The following is a 20,000-nucleotide window of genomic DNA, read 5'->3' on the forward strand; positions in this document are numbered from 1 at the left end:
AGCTCTTGTTTAATATCTGTAGCGTTGATAACTTTTTCCAATAAGTTGTGCTTTTACCTTTTAAAAATTGTGTTTATAAAATGTCATTTTATAACATTTTACTTCCTTAAATACAGTTATATTGTATCCTGCTCATGTCGTATTTCACAATTCCAACCCCCCCCCCCCAAAAAAAAAAAAAAAAAAATCCTCAACTTTCAAAACGTACGCAAAAGAACGCCAAGATTACCCCCCCCCCCTCGACACAGCGTATCCCCACTCCCCCCACCCCCGCCCCTATCCCTAATCCTCCTTAACGCCCGTAATCGTGGTCTTCCCCCAACACCCCCCCCCTCCCCTTCCCCCCGTCATCGAAACCCCGGGGTGTGTGACGTGTCGAGATAGTGGGTCGTTCTCTCCTTTCTTTCCTTATTATAATTCCGTTCCTTTCCTTATTCTCTTCTTTCTTAATTGTTCTCTTTCTGTAAGGAAAAACTGAAAAAAACTAACTAGCAACAAACAAACGCATACCCCATGCACACGCAGGTAAGTGCGAACATGCATACACATACACATATACACGCACACGCAAACATGCAAACACGCAAACACGCAAACACGCAAACACGCAAACACACACACACACACACACACACACACACACACACACACACACACACACACACACGCATGCACGCACATGCATGCACACACACACACATGCATGCACACACACACACATGCATGCACACACACACACATGCATGCACACACACACACATGCATGCACACACACACACATGCATGCACACACACACACATGCATGCACGCACACACACATGCATGCACACACACACACATGCATGCACACACACACATGCATGCACACACACACATGCATGCACACACACACATGCATGCACACACACACATGCATGCACACACACACATGCATGCACACACACACATGCATGCACACACACACATGCATGCACACACACACATGCATGCACACATACACATGCATGCACACATACACACATGCATGCATGCATACATGCACACGCACACGCGCGCGCGCACACACACACACACAGACACACACACACACACACACACACACACACACACACGCGCGCGCGCGCGCGCGACTTCCTCTGGTTATTTACTTAATGCACACATCTCGTTCCCAAACAACGGCGCCGCCCACACCCACGCCCACGCGATCTTCTCCTTTCGCCCTCCGTCCGACCTGCGCATGTCTCCTTCCCTCACACACGCACACACTCATACGCACATGTGCAAGCACAGACAGACTGACTGATGACAACACTGGAAAAGACAGTGAATAGATACACTTCCATACAGAGCTATCCAGACAGACAGACACACACACACACGCACACATACAAACACACACACACACGCACACATACAAACACACACACACACGCACACATACAAACACACACACACACGCACACATACAAACACACACAAACACGCACACATACAAACACACGCACACACGCACACATACGAACAAACACACACACACCCACATGCAAACACACACACACACACGCACACATACAAACACACACACACACGCACACATACAAACACACACACACACTCACACCCACACACACCCAACCTCCCCCTCCAACCCCCCCACCTATTCACACACCCCAATACGCACTCAAGCGATATCGACATCACCGCCACCTACACGAACCCCCCCCCCCTCCTCGTCCCTCCTCCCCCTCCCTTCCTTTTCCCTCTTTCACCGCCTATGAAGAACCCCCCCCCCCTCACCCTCCCCCCTTCATCAAAAGCTTGTATTCGCCCGCATGGATCAGAGGAGTGAGAAGAGGAAGGCGAGGAGGAGGAGGAGGAGGAGTAAAAGGAGGAGGAGGAGGAGGACGAAAAGGAGGAGGAAGACGATGAAAAGGAGGAGGAGGAGGTAGAGGAGGAGGAGGAAAATGAGGAGAATAATGAGAAGGAAAAAGAGTAGGAGAGTAATGAAGAAGGAAAATGAGGAGGTGGAGGAGCAGGAGAATAAGAAGGATGGGGACCGGGAGAGGGAAGGGGAAGGGGAGGAGAGAAAGAGTATCAATGAAGGACAGGAGGAGGAGAAGAAGGGGAGGAGGGGAGGAAGAATAAAAATGTGGAAAGGAGAGGAGTGGGAGTGAAAAGGGAAGGATGGGGGAGGAAACAAAAATAATAGGGGAAGAAGAAAGGAGGGGAAGGAAAGAAGTGAATAGCGAGAATGAAAAAAATGATAAAGGATAAGAATAAGAGAAAGTGGGTGAATGTGGAAAGGGAGGAGGAGGAGGAGACAGAGCGAAAGTGAAAGATAGGAGGAGGAGAATTAATATTAGGTTTGGGTGAAAAAGGAGGAGTATCAGCATTAGTATTAGTATTAGGAGGAGGAGGAGGAAAAGGAAGAGGAAGATATAGATGAAGAAGAACAACAAGAACAAGATGATGAAGAGAAAGAGGAGAAGGCGGAGTAAGAAGAGGAAGAAGAAGAGGAAGAAGAAGAGGAAGAAGAGGAAGAAGAAGAGGAAGAAGAGGAAGAAGAAGAGGAAGAGGAAGAGGAAGAAGAAGAAGAAGAAGAGGAAGAAGGAGAAGAAGAAGAAGAATCTATATAAGTTCCGAGAAATACAAAAAAGCGACCATCCGGAAAATACAAACCCAAGAAAACAAAAATCAAAAACAAAAAACTAAAAATCACATAAAAAAAAAAATCTAACAAAAAAAAAAAATCAAACAAAAACAAAAAACAAAATCAAATCAAACCCAAGAGGAGCAGCAGCAGGACGACGACGACCGCCGCGTCCGAAAGCGTCCGCCCGCCCGCCCGCCCGCCCAACCCTCAAAGCCAGCGGTGGGCCTACGAACGAACGCACGAAACCGGCGCGCGCTCACACTCGCCCGCTTCTGACGCCTTCATTGTGAGAGTGACAATGCCGCGGGCAGTGGGGCCTAGGAAGGGGGGAGGGGGAGGGGAGGGGAAGGGGAGTGGGAGGGGGAGGAAAAGGCAGAGAGGAGGAAGAGGATAAAGAAGAAGAGAGGCTGGAAGGGGGGAGAGCAGGAGGAGGAAGGGAGAGAGGGAGGGGGAGGAGAGGGAGGAGGAGGAAGGGGGAAGGGGAAGGGGAAGTGGGAGAGAGAAGGGGAGGGGAGAGGGGAGGGGGAGAGGGGAGGGAGGAGGAAGGGGGAAGGGGGAAGGGAGAGAGGGGAGGGGGGAGAGGGGAGGGAGGAGGAAGGGGAAGGGGGGAAGAGGAGGGAGAGTGGGAGGAAGAAGGGGAGGGGAGGAGGAGGAGGAGGAGGGAGGAGGAGGAGGAGGAGAGGAGGAAGAAGAAGAAGAAGAAGAAGAATAAGAGGAGGAGGAGGAAGAGAAGAAAAAACGAAAAAGAAAAAAGAGGGAAATGTTAATATAAGAAGAAAAGCAAAGGTTAAATTGAAGATGCGAAGATAGACAAGGAGGCGATAAGCGAGGAAGAGGAGAGAGGCCTGGAGAGCCAGACAAGAGGGAATGAAGACGACATGACTGAGAGGCTTGGAAATGCGAAGAGAGAGAGAGAGAGAGAGAGAGAGAGAGAGAGAGAGGAGAGAGAGAGAGAGAGAGAGAGAGAGAGAGAGAGAGAGAGAGAGAGAGAGAGAGAGAGAGAGAGAGAGAGAGAGAGAGAGAGAGAGAGAGAGAGAGAGAGAGAGAGAGAGAGAGGCGAGACGCGGAGAAGAGATGGATAAACAGCGATTGTGATTTGTATTTTTCTTCGATTCGTGTTTCCTCCTTTTTCTTGTTTTACATTTACTTTTCATCTTTTCACCCTTCTCCTCCTACTTTTCCCTTTCTTCTTCTTCTCCTCTTCTTCCTTTCTCATTCCTCCTCCTTCCTCCTCCCTCCTCCATCCTCCTTCCACCTTCCCCCTTCCTTCCTCCTTCCCCCTTCCTTCCTCCTTCCTCCTTCCCCCTTCCTTCCTCCTCTTTCCTCCTTCCTCCTTCCTCCTCCCACCTCCTTTCGTGCTTCCGGTATGAAACGACGCAAAGAAAAAAGAAAAAGAAAAACAAAACAATCCCGCATGCAAGAGAAGATTGGCCGAAGATTAGAACTAACAAGAGGTGAAGATTAGGATTGGAATTGCAGACATAAATTCTCAAGTACAGGGGCGAATGATTCACAATGGCGTCTAAGAGAGAGGGAAGGACGGGGGAGGAGAGGGAGAAAGGAAGGAGAGGGGGAAGGAGAAGGGAGGGAGGGGGAGAGGGGGAAGGAGAAAGAGAGGGAGGGGGAGAGGGGGAAGGAGAAGGGAGGGAGGACAGAGAGAGAGAGAGAGGGAAAGAGAAAGAGAGAGAGAGAAGGAAGAGTCCTCATCCACAACAGAATAAGAGTGAATTCACGAAAGAGAGAAAGCAAGAGTGACAACCTAAACGACAAAAACGAGGTTAAGAAACTCGCAGGTGGGCCAGCATGGCATCGAGCGAAGGCTAACCACAATCCTTAACACACAGAAGGGAGGCAGGAAGAATCAATGATAACCCTGAGAGACAGGGAAGACAAACAATAACCCTCCCCCTCCCCCTCCCCCTTCCCCAACCCCCGTTATCACATCTATCGAACATGCCGCCATTACCATTAACGCTAGACACGTTACATACATACACACGCGCGTGCACATACATTACACACACACACACACACACACACACACACACACACACACACACACACATACATACATACATACACACATACACACATACACATACACATACACACACACACACACACACACACACACACACACACACACACACACACACACACACCCACATACACATACACATACACATACACACACATACACACACATACACACACACACATACACACATACACACATACACACACACACACACACACACACACACACACACACACACACACACACACACACACACACACACACACACACACACACACACACACACACACACACAACGGAGAACAGAAAAGGCGAAAACAAAAAGATAAAAAAAACAGCAAGAGATGGTCTTGTCACGTATTCGCAAAGACAAAAAAAAAATAATAAAGGGACATAACTTAATGAAAATAAAAAAATATTTACCAAACAGTCCAAAGGAAATGTGGAAAAAAAGAGGATAAGATGGGGAAGGAGGGAACTGGGGGGAGGGGGGAGGGGCTAAAAATCACAAACTTAACATCAGATAACACTGATAAAAGAAAAGGAGGGAGGGAGGGAACTAGGGGGGGTAAGGGATAAGAATCACAGGTTTTGCAGATAACACAGATAAGAGAACTCTGCATAGTAGTACACGGAAGGGATAGGAGGAGGAGGGGAGGAGAGGGAGAGGGGAGAGGGAGGGGGGAGAGAGAGAGAGAGGGAGGGGAGAGAGAGAGAGAGGGAGGGAGGGAGAGAGAGAGAGAGAGAGAGAGAGAGAGAGAGAGAGAGAGAGAGAGAGAGAGAGAGAGAGAGAGAGAGAGAGAGAGAGAGAGAGAGAGAGAGAGAGAGAGAGAGAGAGAGAGGGGGGGGGAGGGAGGGGGATAGAGAGGGTAGAGAGAGAGAGAGAGGGGGGGAGAGAAAAACAGGAAGAAATTAAGAATGGAAGATAGGAAAAAGGAAGCTGGGAGCGATGGAAGGAGATAAAAATGTATAGAATAACGCGATACTGATAACGATGATGATAAAGACAAACGAAAACAGCAGCAACTCTTCCCAGCAAATGAATCGACGATAGAACAAAGAGAACTGACACCGAAGAACGTGAGAATGCGTGAGGGAAGAAGGAAGAAGAGAAAAAATCGGCAAGAAAAGTGTCAAGTGCGGGCGCGCGGGCGGGCGGGCGGGCGGACATCCTCCGTGCCGCGCCGTCGCCCGCGGGAGGAAGTGAGTTCACAGGGAGGCAAGAACGGGCGAAGGGAACAAGGGAAGGAAGGAGAAAGAGGGGGAGAAGGAGAAGAAGAAAGAGAAGAAGAAAGAGAAGGAGAAAGAGGAAGAGAGCGGGAGAGATAGAGGGAGGGAATAAAGAAAAAGAGGAATGGCGAAAGAAGGAAGAGAAGGAGGAGGTAAGAGAGGAAGGGAAGAAGTGAGTAAGGAGGGGAGGAAGAAGAGGGAGAAAGAAAAGAGGAAGGGAGAGAAAGAGAGGGCCGGAGGGAGAGGGAGGGAAGGGAAACGGGCAGAGAAAGTACAAGAAAAAAGGAGGTAGGAAGGTAAGAAGGAAGAGAGCGAGGAGGAGGGCGGGGCGTGGGCGTCGACGAGGCTGGGCGGGTTGGGCGTGCAGGAGTGTTTGCCTGTGGGCGGGGCTGTTTTCTTCGTGCGTGTGTGTCCTTGAGTGGCTTCGCTCGCTGTGTGTATTTATGTATGCGCGCGCGTGCGTGCGTGTGTGCGTGTTATGTGTGCAAGCATATGTGTATGTGTGGGGGGGTGGGGTGTAGCTTGGACGCATGTGTCTAAAGAGCGTAATACATCTACCGTATGAGAGTGCGTGTGAGTGTGTCCAACATATGTCACACCATATGACATAACACGACAAACCACATAAATGCGTCTGCCGTGAAGCTGGCTGTGGCATCCACCTCACAGCGTTACTTCCCAGTACCTCTAATTAGCAAAAATCCTAATGATGGCGACATTAACGCCAACACCACAGCAACCACTACCGGTCCTACTGCTGCTCCTATCGCCAACCTCCCCAAATATACTTTAGTCACTCCTCGCAAAACCATCACTATGGCCATGCGCACCAAAAACATCACCACCGATATCATCACAACGACACCACCTTTTACACTTACACTTACACTTACACTTACACACACACACTTACACACACACACTTACACACATACACTTACACACATACACTTACACACATACACTTACACACATACACTTACACACATACACTTACACACATACACTTACACACATACACTTACACACATACACTTACACACACACACTTACACACTTACACTTACACTTACACTTACACACACACACTTACACTTACACACACACACTTACACTTACATACTTACACTTACACACACTTACACACACACTTACACACACACACACACACACTTACACACACTTACACACATACACACACACACACACACACACACACACACACACACACACACACACACACACACACACACACACACACACACACACACACACACACACACACACAGTTCTTACGAAGGCGATAACAAAAACCACAAAATATACAAGAAAAACGAGCTATGCAAATACAGAAAATCTAAGTCATCACGCACAGGATGCAAAAACAAGTCCACAACCCCTGTCCTCCTTCACCCAAAACAAAGCACATGCCAATAATCTAACTAACTCACCCACAACTAACAACAATCTACACCCCAAAGCAAAATACATTCCAACAAACTACAGCAATTCACAACCCTCACCCAACACAAAACATACTAACTAATCCTAACACAGTAACAACCCCCTTCACTCCAAAACAAAACACATACTAACAAACTAACAACCTTCACCTCCAAACAAAACACACACAAAACATACTAACAAACTTACTGACAATCTTTACCAAATACAAACACACAAGCAAACAAATGAACGAACGAACAACCTTCACCCCAAAATAAGGCGCTCACAAAAATACAAACAAACCAACAACCTTCACCCTAAAACAAAACACAGCCAAACACCCTACAAACAAACAAAAACAAACAAGCAAATAATTTATGAGCTGACGACGAGGAATCTCTCGTGTGCAGCCGAAGATAGTGAGGAGGCGAGAAGGGGAAGGTAACACGAGCATGGCACCCGAGACTGCATGGGGGATAGGGGGAGGGGGAGGGAGGGGGGAAGGGCGGGGGCGGGGGCAAGGGCAGGGGAAGAGGAGCAAGGGACAGGGTGGGGGCAAGGGGCATGGGGAGAGTGGCAAGGGACAGAGTGGGGGCAACGGGGATAAAGTGGAGCAAGGGGCAGGGGAAGGAGAGGCAAGGGGCAGGGAAAGGGGTAAGGGGCTAGGGGGAGGAGCAGGAGAGAAGGGGACCAGAGGCAGGGGAAAGGGAACGAGGGGCAGGTCATAGGGGAACGGTGAGAAAAGGAGGGCATGGAAAAAAGGATAACAGAGACGGCAAGATGGAGGGCGAATGGGGAGAGTAAAAGAAGAGGAAAGGAGAGAACTGTGTGAAAAGGGGTAAAACAAAGGGCAATAAGGGAGACAGTTCAGTGGGGGAGGGGAGGCTAAGACAGAGGGCAACGGGGTAAAGGGGGAAGGCAGACTAAATCAGAGGGCAAAAGGGAGAGGATAAAAAATAAGACATGGATGCAGGGCAAAATGGAAGGGTAAAGGGAGCGTAAGGAGGCAGGTTTAGGGAGGTGGTAAAGGGAAAAGTTAAAGGAGGAGGCAAAAGGGGTAAGTTAAGGGGAGGGAGGCAAAGGGAGAGATTATGGGAGGATTTAAAAAGGGGAGAGTTAAGGGAGGAGGCAAGGAGGAGAGATTAAGGGAGGGAGGCAAAGGGGAAAAAAGTTAAAGGAGAGGAGGCAAAAGGGGTAGAAGTTAAGGGAGGAGGCAAAGGGAGAGATTAAGGGGAGGATTTAAAAAGGGGAGAGTTAAGGGGAGGAGGCAAGGGGAGAGAGATTAAGGGAGGAGGAGGCAAAGGGAAAAAGTTAAAGGAGGAGAGCAAAGGGAAAAGTTAAAGGAGGAGGCAAAAGGGGGTAAGATTAAGGGAGGGGAGGCAAAGGGAGAGATTAAGGGAGGATTTAAAAAGGGGAGAGTTAAGGGAGGAGGCAAGGGGAGAGATTAAGGGAGGAGGCAAAAGGGGGAGAACGAAAGATAATGAGGACAAGGAGGAGGGGTTAGAGGAAGGGGGCGAGGGGGAGGGAGGGTGAAGAACGAGTAATGAGGACGCCATGTTGTGAAGGCATGTTTGCTGTTTGTGCGCGCGATCACTCTGCCTGTTCTTCTCGGAATTGTTCTCTAAACGAAAATGTTTTCTGTTGAGTTTTTACGCAACTGGTTCCAGTGTTTTTTTTTTCCTCGTCCTATATGGCTGACGTTCGTTCTATCAAAGCGGGAGCGAGGGACGAGAGACGAGAGACGAGGGACAAGGGAAGGTCTGTCCGTGGTCAAAAATCGAGGCCTCCATCTCGTGGAGAACTATGCTTAAAAAGTCTACAAAAACCAAGAGATACATGAATACAAAAAACTTTTGATTTTGGTTATTCGCCGACGCGGAAACGAAGCTCAACCGCAGAACAATACATTCGTTAATTACGTTTTTTTTCTTTTTGGGGGGCGCGGTCTTTCTCGACACGTGTATCCGCAGTGACAGCCAATCCGACCCGTGTTCCCTTTCGGATTTTTCGTCTTTGCTCTATCTCCATCAGAAAGACCACATCGCAACAAAAAACGCACACGGCAAAAACGCACACGACTTCAATTACAGCAAGAATGTCTATACAGGGCTGCGCGGAGGCCTGAACAAGTGAGCACAGATGGCGCAGCTGGTCGAGCGCGGCCTCGGCGACCAAGGCGCGCGGCCCAGCGGGTGAATTCAGGGGCGGCGCCGCCAGGGCAGTCCCACGAGGAGTCCCGAGCGTAAAACAGGATCATGACAGCTAGGAGGGAAGCGCGCTCGTCACACACGGCGATATCAAATTATACATGCATGGCGACCCGGCTTAATTAAAATCTGCTGCAATTCCAATGTATAGTCAAGACCGCAAATGATCTTGTCAAAAGCATTCGCCAAAAGGCGGGGCTTCAAATAATTCATCTACGCGTCGCAATACTTTTCGCAACATTCTTCTATTTATATCTGCTTCTGATTCCGAAATGAACGTGCGCTGTCGGCGCTGATATGCGGTAGATGACAGAGGGTCGCGGGGTCAGGGGAATTAGGTGGAGAAAGCGAGGGAGTCGCTCAAACACTCAAATATTCACACGCGCGCACGCACACCCAAACATACACACGCACACCCAAAGATACACACAACTACCCCTCGTATTACAATACAATACAATGCAATACACCACACCACACCACAACAAACAAACACCCAATATACTATTACAATATCATACAATACAATACATACACACGCACGCACACACGCACAAAATATACATATGCACATACATACATCCAATGGATACACACAGCGAGGCGAGCCAAGCCCAGCCGCGGATGCCCAAGCACGAAGTTTTGGAAGTCAATATAGTCTGGGAAATAAACTTTGCAAATAACATTGAATTTCCATTTCCCAGTACAGAGTTTATATGTTAATTAGCATAAATGACTTACCACTTATCACCAACACACTCTTCCTCTCCGCGTACATGTGAAACTTTCCTCCCTCACTTTCCCCCTTAATTTCTACATTTTTCCCCTTCCCTTTAATTCTTTTCTCCCTTTTTTCTTTCTCATTTCTTTTTTTTCGTTGCTTATTTGTCTTTCTGCCTTTCTTTTATTTCCTTTTTCTCCTTTCCCTTTCTTTCACTTCCCTCCCTTCTTGATCTCACTTTTCCTTCTTTGCTCTTCCCTTCTTCTGTCTTTAGTATTTCCTATTTATCTCTCCTCTTTTCACCTTCCTTCCTACATAGCTCTTTACTCTTTTCCTCAATCCATTTTCTCTCTACTTTTCTCTTTCCACCGTTCTTTCTTCCACTTTCCCATTTCCCTTTTTCTTTCTTTGCCTTTTTGATCTTTCTCTCCTTCTCTCCTCCTTCTCTTCCGCCCTCCTTTATTACCTCTCTACCCCTGACCTCCCTCTCTTTTATCCCCTCCTTCCTCTTATCTCATCACCCTTTCTGTGCTTTCCTACCCCCCACCCCAGCCCCATTATCCCTCCCCCTCCCCTTCTTCCCTTTCCCCTTTCTTCTTCCTCTCTCTCTCTCTCTCTCCCTTCTACGTCATATTCGCCTTTCCCTTCCCCCCACCCCAGCCCCTTCTCCCTCGCCCTCCCTTCGTCCCTTTCCCCCTTTTCTCTTCCGCTCTCTCTCTCTCTCTCTCCCTTCTACGTCATATCCGCTCTTCCCTTCCCCTTCTGCGCCTCCCTTTTCCCTTGACCACCAGACGCGGCCGCCCTTATTCAACATACTGGGGGATTAAGGAAGCTTTTGTTAAAATGTGAATATGCTAATTCTTTCGCGGTCCAACTAAGGGGAAGGGGGAGAAGGAGGGAGAAGGAGGGAGAAGGGTAGAGGGAAAGGAGAAGGGGTGAGGGAAAGGAGAAGGGGTGAGGGAAAGGAGAAGGGGTGAGGGAAAGGAGAAGGGGTGAGGGAAAGGAGAAGGGGTGAGGGAAAGGAGAAGGGATGAGGGAAAGGAGAAGGGATGAGGGAAAGGAGAAGGAGGGAGAAGGAGAAGGGAGAGGGAGGAGGAAGGGAGAGGGAAGGAGAAGAGGAGAGCGAAGGGAGAAGGAAGGAAAAAAGAAGGGAGTGAGGGAAAGGAAGGAGAAGGAGGGGGAAAGGGGAGAGGGAAGGGAGAAAGGGAGAGGGAAGGGAGAAGGGAGAGGAAGGGAGAAGAGGGAGAGGGAGGAAGAAGAAGGAGGGAGAAGGGTAGAGGGAAAGGAGAAGGGGTGAGGGATGGGAGAAGAAGAGGGAGAGGGAAGGGAGAAGAGAGGAGTGAGGGAGGGGGAGAGGGAAGGGAGAAGGAGTTGAGGGGGAGAGGGGGAGAGGGGAGGAAGAAGGGAGGAGAGGAAGGGAGAAGGAGGGGCAGATGGAAGGGAGAAGGAGGGGGAGATGGAAGGGAGAAGAAGGAGGGGAGATGGAAGAGAGAAGGGGTGAGGGAGAGGGGGAGAAGGGAGTAAAAAGGATGGGAGTAGAGAGAAGCAGCAAGGGAAGAGGAATGGGAGGGGAAGAGAGTAAGGGAAACGGAGTAGGGGGAAAGGGAGTGGGGAATGGGAAGAAAGAGAAGAGGAGATATATTGTTTGGGTGGGAGAGGGGCGATGACTGGATAAAGGAAGAGGGAAAGGGTTTGTGAGTGAGAGGAGCAGGAGGGGGAACTAGGAGAGAGGGAAATGGGGATTATGAGACTGATGAGTGAGCTTACCGGGTAGGGACGGGACAGGGGGAGGGGAGGTAGGGGAAGGAGGAGGGAGGAGGAAGACTGGAATGAGAGGCAGAAATTAGAGAGGAAAGAAGAAAGAAAAAGGGAAAGATAGGGAAGGGATGGGGAGAGGGAGGGAGGGAGGGAAGGGAGGGAGGGAGGGAGGGAGGGAGAGAGAGAGAGAGAGAGAGAGAGAGAGAGAGAGAGAGAGAGAGAGAGAGGGAGAGAGGAAGGGAGGGAGAGAGGGAGAGAGGGTGCGAGGAGAGGGGGAGGTAGAGGGAGAGGGAGAGGAAGGGAGGAGGAGGAAGAAAGAGAGGGAGAGGGAGAGAGGAAGAGGGAGAGAGGAGAGAAAAAGGAGAGAGAGAGAGAGGAGAGGAAAGAGAGAGAGAGGGAGAGGGGGAGAGAGAGGGAGAGGGGGAGAGAGAGAGAGAGAGAGAGAGAGAGAGAGAGAAGAGAGAGAGAGAGAAGAGAGAGAGAGAGAGAAAGAGAGAGGAGAGAGAGAGGGAGAGGGAAAGGAGAGGGAGAGGGAGAGGGACAAGAGAGGAGGGAGAAGGAGAGAGGGAGAGAGAAGAGAAAAGAGAAAGAGAGAGAGAGAGAGAGAGAGAGAGAGAGAGAGAGAGAGAGAGAGAGAGAGAGAGAGGGGGGGGGGAGGGAGGGAGGGAGGGGCGTCCCCTTCCTATCTACCTAGCCAAGCTCCCCTGCCACACACTCGCCTGTCAAAGTCTCTTTACTGTGTCGCAAATTATATGGCATTTTGACAACCTACGCCTGAGGTTAGCCGGCCTCAGTTATGAAGGTATTTCTGAAATTAGAGTGCTACATGCGTGTATGTGTGTCTGTCTACCTGTCTGTCTACTTCTCTAAGTGTCTGCCAGTATGCCTGCCTGCCTGCCAGTATGCCTGCCTGCCTGCCAGTATGCCTGCCTGCCTGCCTGCCTGCTCGCCCATCCCACTTCCTCTTTCTGCCTCGCATATTTTGCTCTTTCACTCCACACATGACACCTTGCCTTTCGCCCACTCAAAGCCCGCACCAACTCTGCCCTTCACATACCGCCTCGCATTCCTGTACTGGATGGCAGCGCCGAGTGCCGCCCGGACCATTCAAAAATATGGATGAGTTGCATAGCTTTTTTCCTCTCTCTCTCTCTCTCTCTCTCTCTCTCTCTCTCTCTCTCTCTCTCTCTCTCTCTCTCTCTCTCTCTCTCTCTCTCTCTCTCTCTCTCTCTCAGCTGTTGACAAGTTCCCCGCGATTCCCGATCCGGCCTTTCTCACTGGTTCTGGCATTCTCACTGGTTCTGGCATTCTCACTGGTTCTGGCATTCTCACTGGTTCTGGCATTCTCACTGGTTCTGGCAATTCTCACGCTCCTTCCATGGCTCTGACTCTCACACTGGCCCAGGCTCTATCACTGGCTCTGACTGTTCCTTTCCACAACCCTGGCCATGGCTCTGTCATTGGCTCTTTTCTGGTTCTGCTTTTTCGTTCCTCTGTTGTCAATGTATGTCTGTTCCTGACTCTCTTCCTGCATCTCTATCCCTGTCTTTCTATTTATATCACTGTCTCGGCAATTACATACATAATCGTCTCAGTGCTTTCCCTGTCTCTATGAATACATATCTCTGTCTATATCTTGCCTGTGTGCTTTTCTCTCTCTCTTTTTTGTCCACCTCTGTTTATCCGTCTGCTTATATATCCCTGATTACCTGCATGCATGTCTGTTGACCCGTTTGCTCGCCTGCTTACCAAGTTCCTCACAGATGAGCGTGCGTACATGCGTGTGTACGTGTGTGTCTACCTGCTTTTGTCGGGCTGTATCTGCCTTCCTCACGATTGTTTTCACTTTCACGTAGAAAATCGCAAAACTCCCTCGCCAATAAATTATATCTTCTATCCGGTAAGTGTAGCAATACCCAAGTGGGAGGAACATAATGGTATATAATAAGCAACAAGACCTCGTTTCCCACACGATCACCATGAAAAGGCCAGAGAGCTTGGATTTCGAAATCGAAAAAAGCTTCCGAGTTGATACACCTTCACAGCACACCTTTAAGACACCCTCCCTTCTGCCTCCTACCCCTCTCCCCCCTAATACTCATTCTCCCCCCCCCCCTTTCCTTCCTCTTCCCCTCTCCATCTTCCTTTTCATCATATTCTTCTTCCTCATCATCATTATCTTCCCCTTCCCCTCGCACCTCTTCCTGCTTCGTCTCATTATCACCATTTCCTCCTCCTCAGTCTCCTCTCTTCCCCCCTTCCACTCTCCCCTCCCCATCCCCGTCTTCCTTTCCTCCTCCTCCCCATCCCTCTTTCCACTTCTCTCCCCTCCCCCTGCCCCTCCGCCAACACAAAATATAATGATCGCAAGTGAAACGCGCAATCCCTGTAAGCCTCACCTGCCACATGGCCCAGCAAGCGAGGAGGTGTCGAGCTGGAGCTGGAGCTCTAGCGCGGGCGTGCTCTCTCGGGGAAATGGATGGCGACAGCTTGCGACAGCCACTTCTGGCCTCCGGCGCGAACGGACGATCCGAGACTCCGCACTCGCCAAGGGGTGACGGAGTTGTTGCTGGTTTCCTCTTTATCGGTCACTGGAAATCACACGATAACACGCACTTTGTCACAGCTCGCCGCGCGACACAGCGCTGACCTACAGCGGAGAGGCACGATAGGCCCCTCGAACCTGACGCCGAGCGGACTCGTTCGGACTCGCCGCACCGAACGAAGCCTGTTCCGAAACGGCTTCCGAGGAGTCGACGCCGAGGCTGCACTTCCTTCCTTTCCTTAGAGATTCGCGACGCACTTCATCTCCCGACGATCGCCATCACGCGCTCTCAAAGGTCACGGGCCGGGTCAGAGGTCGGAGCCGGCTGGACTCCTCTTAAGTGGCACTCCTTGGGCTGTGAGAGAGACTTGACGCGAAGGCGACACTCCCACATCGGCTTCAATATCCCGCTGCTCCAGGTCTGAAAAGATAAACAAAATATATATTAGCGCAGCCATTTTCACTCGACTCTTCTGATAGTCTTTATATCCTACATTACATGAAGATACAAATATAAGAGTAAATTAAATCCAAATCTTCTACTTCTTCGTTATTGGTTCCTACGCTCCGTCGAAACGAAAAATAAATAACCAGAGGGAAAATCTCCCCATACCAACGTATCATTTGGAACAAAACTTACATAAGAAACTAAATCGTATTCAATGGGGTATATCATTCCGTGGCACGCTAACACAGCAACACACTCTCGCTCCTCCCTCCTCTCCCCCTCCCTTCTTACCGCCTATCTCAACCCATCTCTGTCTGTTCTTCTTTCTCTTTCTCTCTCTCTCTCCCTCTCTCTTTCTCTTTCTGTCTCGTCTCTCTCTCCCTCTCTCTCTCTATCCCCGATCCCCTCCTCCCTCTCGACACCAACTTTTACTTTCCTCCACTCCCTCCTCTTGCATTTTTATTTCTCTGGTGTAAAGCTGGTCACTCGATTCGTGAATTCTTTCTTTCACTTATCTTTATCTTTCTTTTTCTCTGTCTCGTCTTTTCTCTCTCTTCTTCTTCCTCTTCTCTCTCTCATGCGCACACACACGCACACACTGAACATGAGCCCCGCAAGCCCAAGCAGTAAAAACAAATTCCGAATGTAGGATGCTCCCTTCCTCTCTCTCCCCCTCCCCTCTTCCCGTGTCCTCCCCACTCCCCCTCCCCCCGTGTCCTCCACCCCCGTTCTACCACAGTGCCACTGCGCTTTGCTACCGCGAATTGTGTCACTGTTAAGTTGCCCAAACCTCTTTCTTTCACATCGCTTATGTGTTTAACCAACCATGTTAGGCTTGGTCGCCTACCATTGTGCACGTGAGGTTCAAGCTTGTGTTACCACCTTGGCTCCAGGCTGACAGTATAGACAAAAATTGACATGGCGTCAATCTTTCCTTCAAACTCAGAAGTGATCTAGTTACTTTTCGATCTAAAAAATCTGAACACAGCGCTATGACTTGGGGAATGCAAACCTAATACGGAGTCTAACAACCAGACGGATTTAAATGTCTGTTCTCACAAGCTTTACTCTGTCCACGCTTGCCAGGGAGTCCAATGTAAAAGTCCTCTCCGTCAAGAGCTTCAATTCGCCCCGACAGGAAGTTTATCACAGGCAGCTATTCAGTGAAGTCAAAGGGACTTGATGACAGAGTATGGCCAGTTCTTTTTCAATGTAAAGGGATATACTAGCTTTGTATCATCAGCAACTCACAAAAAGCTAAAGGGGTATTATGACAGCATAGCATATCCAGCTATTTAGAGAAATTTGAATGGATGTTGTAAATACATAATACAATCGTCAATTTCAGAGGACTAAAGTGATATAAAGATGCCAACGGCAATAAAAGACAATCCCTCTTTTAGAAATCAAAGAACTGTCTTCAACCTTCGACCTCGCAGGCATTCTTAACACCAACCGCGCACACAAGGAATTCAGTCACAAACAGTCCTCCTTACAACTTTTCCGTCTGTCTACTCGGCAGCATCTCAATCCTTTCAGCGGGTTGGGATTCCTGTGACAGTGACATCGAATATATTCACGGTGATGCTGGTCTTGACAATGACAATGATGCCGATGACAATGGCAGTGCAGGTTGCGACAGACGGCCTATAAAAACGGATAGGATCCTTGATGTCTCTCCGTTCTTACCTCTGCCTACTTCATCTTTTTCGCTTTCGCCCATTTTTGTTATCATTGGTGCTATTATGATTATCATTGCTGTTATTGTCATTATCATTATCGCTATTATCGTTATCATTGTTGTCATCGTTATTATCATTATTACTATTACTATTATCTTTAATATATTTTTTTCTCTTTCTTGTTCTCCCTCTTCTATTAACCTTATATTGTAATCATCCTTTTCCTTCTCCTCGTCCTCGTCCTCCTCTTTCTCCTTCTCCCCTTCCCCCCTTCCACTTCGTCCTTCTCCCTTTCCTCTTCTTTCTCCCCAACCCAACCCAACCCTACCCTACCCTGTCCTTTCTTCTCCTCTACTCTACTCTACTCTACTCTACTCTACTCTACTCTACTCTACTCTACTCTACTCTACTCTACTCTACTCTACTCTCCTCCCCTCCCCTCTCTTCTCTTTTCTTCTCCTCCTCCCCCATCCCCACCTCCTAATTTCCACCAGGCAAGACGCAAGCAACTCTTTCACGCGCAAGGTCAGTTCGTGACGTCTGTTGGGGGATTCCCTGGCTCAGCACTGACTGCCATATCTCCACCACTCTCCTCCCTCGCTCCTTACATCCTCCCCAACCCTACATCTTCCCTCGCTCCCTCCATTCCTTCCAACCCTCCATCCTCCATCGCTCCTTCCATCCTTCCTTGCTGCCTTCCACCCCCTCCAACCCTGCATCCTCCCTCGCTACCTCCTCCCCAATACTCCATCCTCCCTCTACCCTTCCATCCTCTCTAACCCTTCATCCACCCTCGCTCCCTCCGTCCTCCCTCAACCCCTCCATCCCCTACAACCCTCTATTCTCCCTCGCTCCCTCCATCCTGCCTCGCTCCCCCCAGTCCTCCATCCTCCTCATCCCTGGAGCCCATCACCTAGCACTCCCCCTCAAGTCCGCCAAGCCTCCGCTCCGACCCTTCCCCCCGGCCGACACCTTCCCACCGTAATTAAGACAAACCGACGTACGATATCATCACGCTCTTTGCTTATCCTTTCGTCCGTTCTAACCCTCCCCCCCTCCCCCGTAACCCACCTTACAGCCTGCCGTCCCCGCGCCGTATCCGGTCCGCCGATAACGCGTATCATGCTGTATGTGACGTAATGCGTGACGGTTCGGTGTGGGGCCGGTGGCAGGTTCGTCTTTTATGGCGCTATTTACGGCAGCCTGTCACGGGGCTTTGGTCTTTTCTGAGGCGGCTGTTCGGCGTCTTTTGAGCTCGTCCTTGATACTACTTATCCAAGGAGATAAGCCATACTCACACGCCATGACGATGATCCGAGTAATACATAATAGTACCCGTATTCATAACAAGGAACAATAACAATGGCAGCGGCACGGTCTTGTCGGGTGTGGGAATGTGCTAAGTGGGCTGAGGCAATCGCTGCAGGAATATGCATGAATGCACACACGTGCGCTTATAAGCAATCGCAGGAACAGGCGCTTGGGAACGCATGTATAATTTATATGTGCATACATTTATACATGCGTGCTATAACATACATGTAGAGCCGCACAATTCACTTTCTATCTCCCATCTCTCTTTTCCTTTTTTTCTCTTCTCTTCTCTTCTCTTCTCATCTTTTCTTTTCTCTTCTCTTCTCCCTCTAAATATACATGTGTGTGTGTGTGTGTGTGTGTGTGTGTGTGTGTGTGTGTGTGTGTGTGTGTGTGTGTGTGTGTGTGTGTGTGTGTGTGTGTGTGTGTGTGTGTGTGGTGATTGAGTGATTGTGTGTGTGTGTGTGTGTGTGTGTGTGTGTGTGTGTGTGTGTGTGTGTGTGTGTGTGTGTGTGTGTGTGTGTGTGTGTGTGTGTGTGTGTGTGTGTGCGCGCGCGCGCGTCCGGGTGCGTGTGTGATCGTCTGCATAAATAAACAAACAAACGCATATCTTTCTGTCCGTGAATACCGAAATTGCATACACATATCTCCCCCCGTGGGAAGGAGGGGGGGGAGGAGACGAAAGAACGTGGGAAAGGGCAGGAATGTAAATGGCAGAAGGTGAAGGAGAAACAGACGAAACATGTAAAAATGAAGAAAAATATAGAAAAATAAGTAAATAAGTAAAAAGGAATAAATGTTAACTTCGCACTCGGGAAAAAGGCGCGGTTTGACCCCGGGAGCCATGACGCCTTACTCTTGGGAGGCGTGCGGGCGTGCGGGCGTGCGGGCGGGCGTGGGGCGGCCAAGGTTGCAGCCTTGGGTAGGGGGGGGGCGAGGCAGGGTAAACATAACACCCTTTGGAAGGGAGGGGGGAGAGGGGGGGGAGGGGGAGGACGCGTGAGTGGAGAACAAGACGAAGGGAAATGACGTTGGATTTGTATTTCAAAAATTGAAAATACAAAAGAATATCAAGACAATTTTTCGATACAGAGGAGGGAGATCAATACACAGTAAAATGATGAACATGCTAAAAGAAGAAAAAAGAGAGAAGAACAAGAACAAGAAAAAGAAGAGGAAGAATAAAAAGAATGAGACGGCGAAGCGTGAAGGGTGGGAGAAAACGATAGGGGGGGGGGGATGCCCAATGACAATTCATCTCACAAAATATCCGACAATCTAACCTACAAAATATCCGCAATCGTGACGTAAGCAAAACCCAATATAACAGATCGTCAAGCATGGGCGAGTGAGAGAGAGAGAGAGACAGAGAGAGAGAGAGAGAGAGAGAGAGAGAGAGAGAGAGAGAGAGAGAGAGAGAGAGTGAGAGAGAGAAAAGGAAGAGGAGAGGGAGAGGGAGAGGGAGAGAGGAGAGAGAGAGAGAGAGAGAGAGAGAGAGAGAGAGAGAGAGAGAGAGAGAGAGAGAGAGAGAGAGGAAAGAGAGAGAGAGAGAGAGAGAGAGAGAGAGAGAGAGAGAGAGAGAGAGAGAGAGAGAGAGAGAGAGAGAGAGAGAGAGAGAGAGAGAGAGAGAGAGAGAGAGAGAGAGAGAGAGAGAGGGGGGGGGGAGAGGGAGAGGGAGAGGGAGAGGAGGAGGGAGGAGAGAGGAGGAGTGAGAGAGAGAGAGAGAGAGAGAGAGAGAGAGAGAGAGAGAGAGAGAGAGAGAGAGAGAAGGAGAGAGAGAGAGAGAGAGAGAGAGAGAGGGAGAGAGAGAGAGAGAGAGAGAGAGAGAGAGAGCGAGAGAGCGAGAGAGCGAGAGTGCGAGAGAGAGAGAGAGAGAGACAGAGAGAGAGAGAGAGAGAGAGAGAGAGAGAGAGAGAGAGAGAGGAGAGAGAGGAGAGAGAGGAGAGAGAGAAGAGAG

The 20,000-nt window shown here is 49.5% G+C and overlaps 1 protein-coding gene across 4 annotated transcripts in view; it reads right to left on the reverse strand.

Moving 5' to 3' along the window:
* Positions 1-20,000, reverse strand: part of LOC113822383 (hexosaminidase D) — a 173,916-nt gene that overhangs the window by 59,596 nt on the left and 94,320 nt on the right. For all 4 annotated transcript variants that reach the window (XM_070134123.1, XM_070134124.1, XM_070134122.1 and 1 more), the window contains one exon: positions 14,454-15,020. The gene's annotated coding sequence lies outside the window, so the exon portion shown is untranslated. The remainder of the gene's footprint in view (positions 1-14,453; positions 15,021-20,000) is intronic.

This window comes from Penaeus vannamei, chromosome 19, assembly GCF_042767895.1.
Source record: "Penaeus vannamei isolate JL-2024 chromosome 19, ASM4276789v1, whole genome shotgun sequence".
Taxonomy (NCBI): domain Eukaryota; kingdom Metazoa; phylum Arthropoda; class Malacostraca; order Decapoda; family Penaeidae; genus Penaeus; species Penaeus vannamei.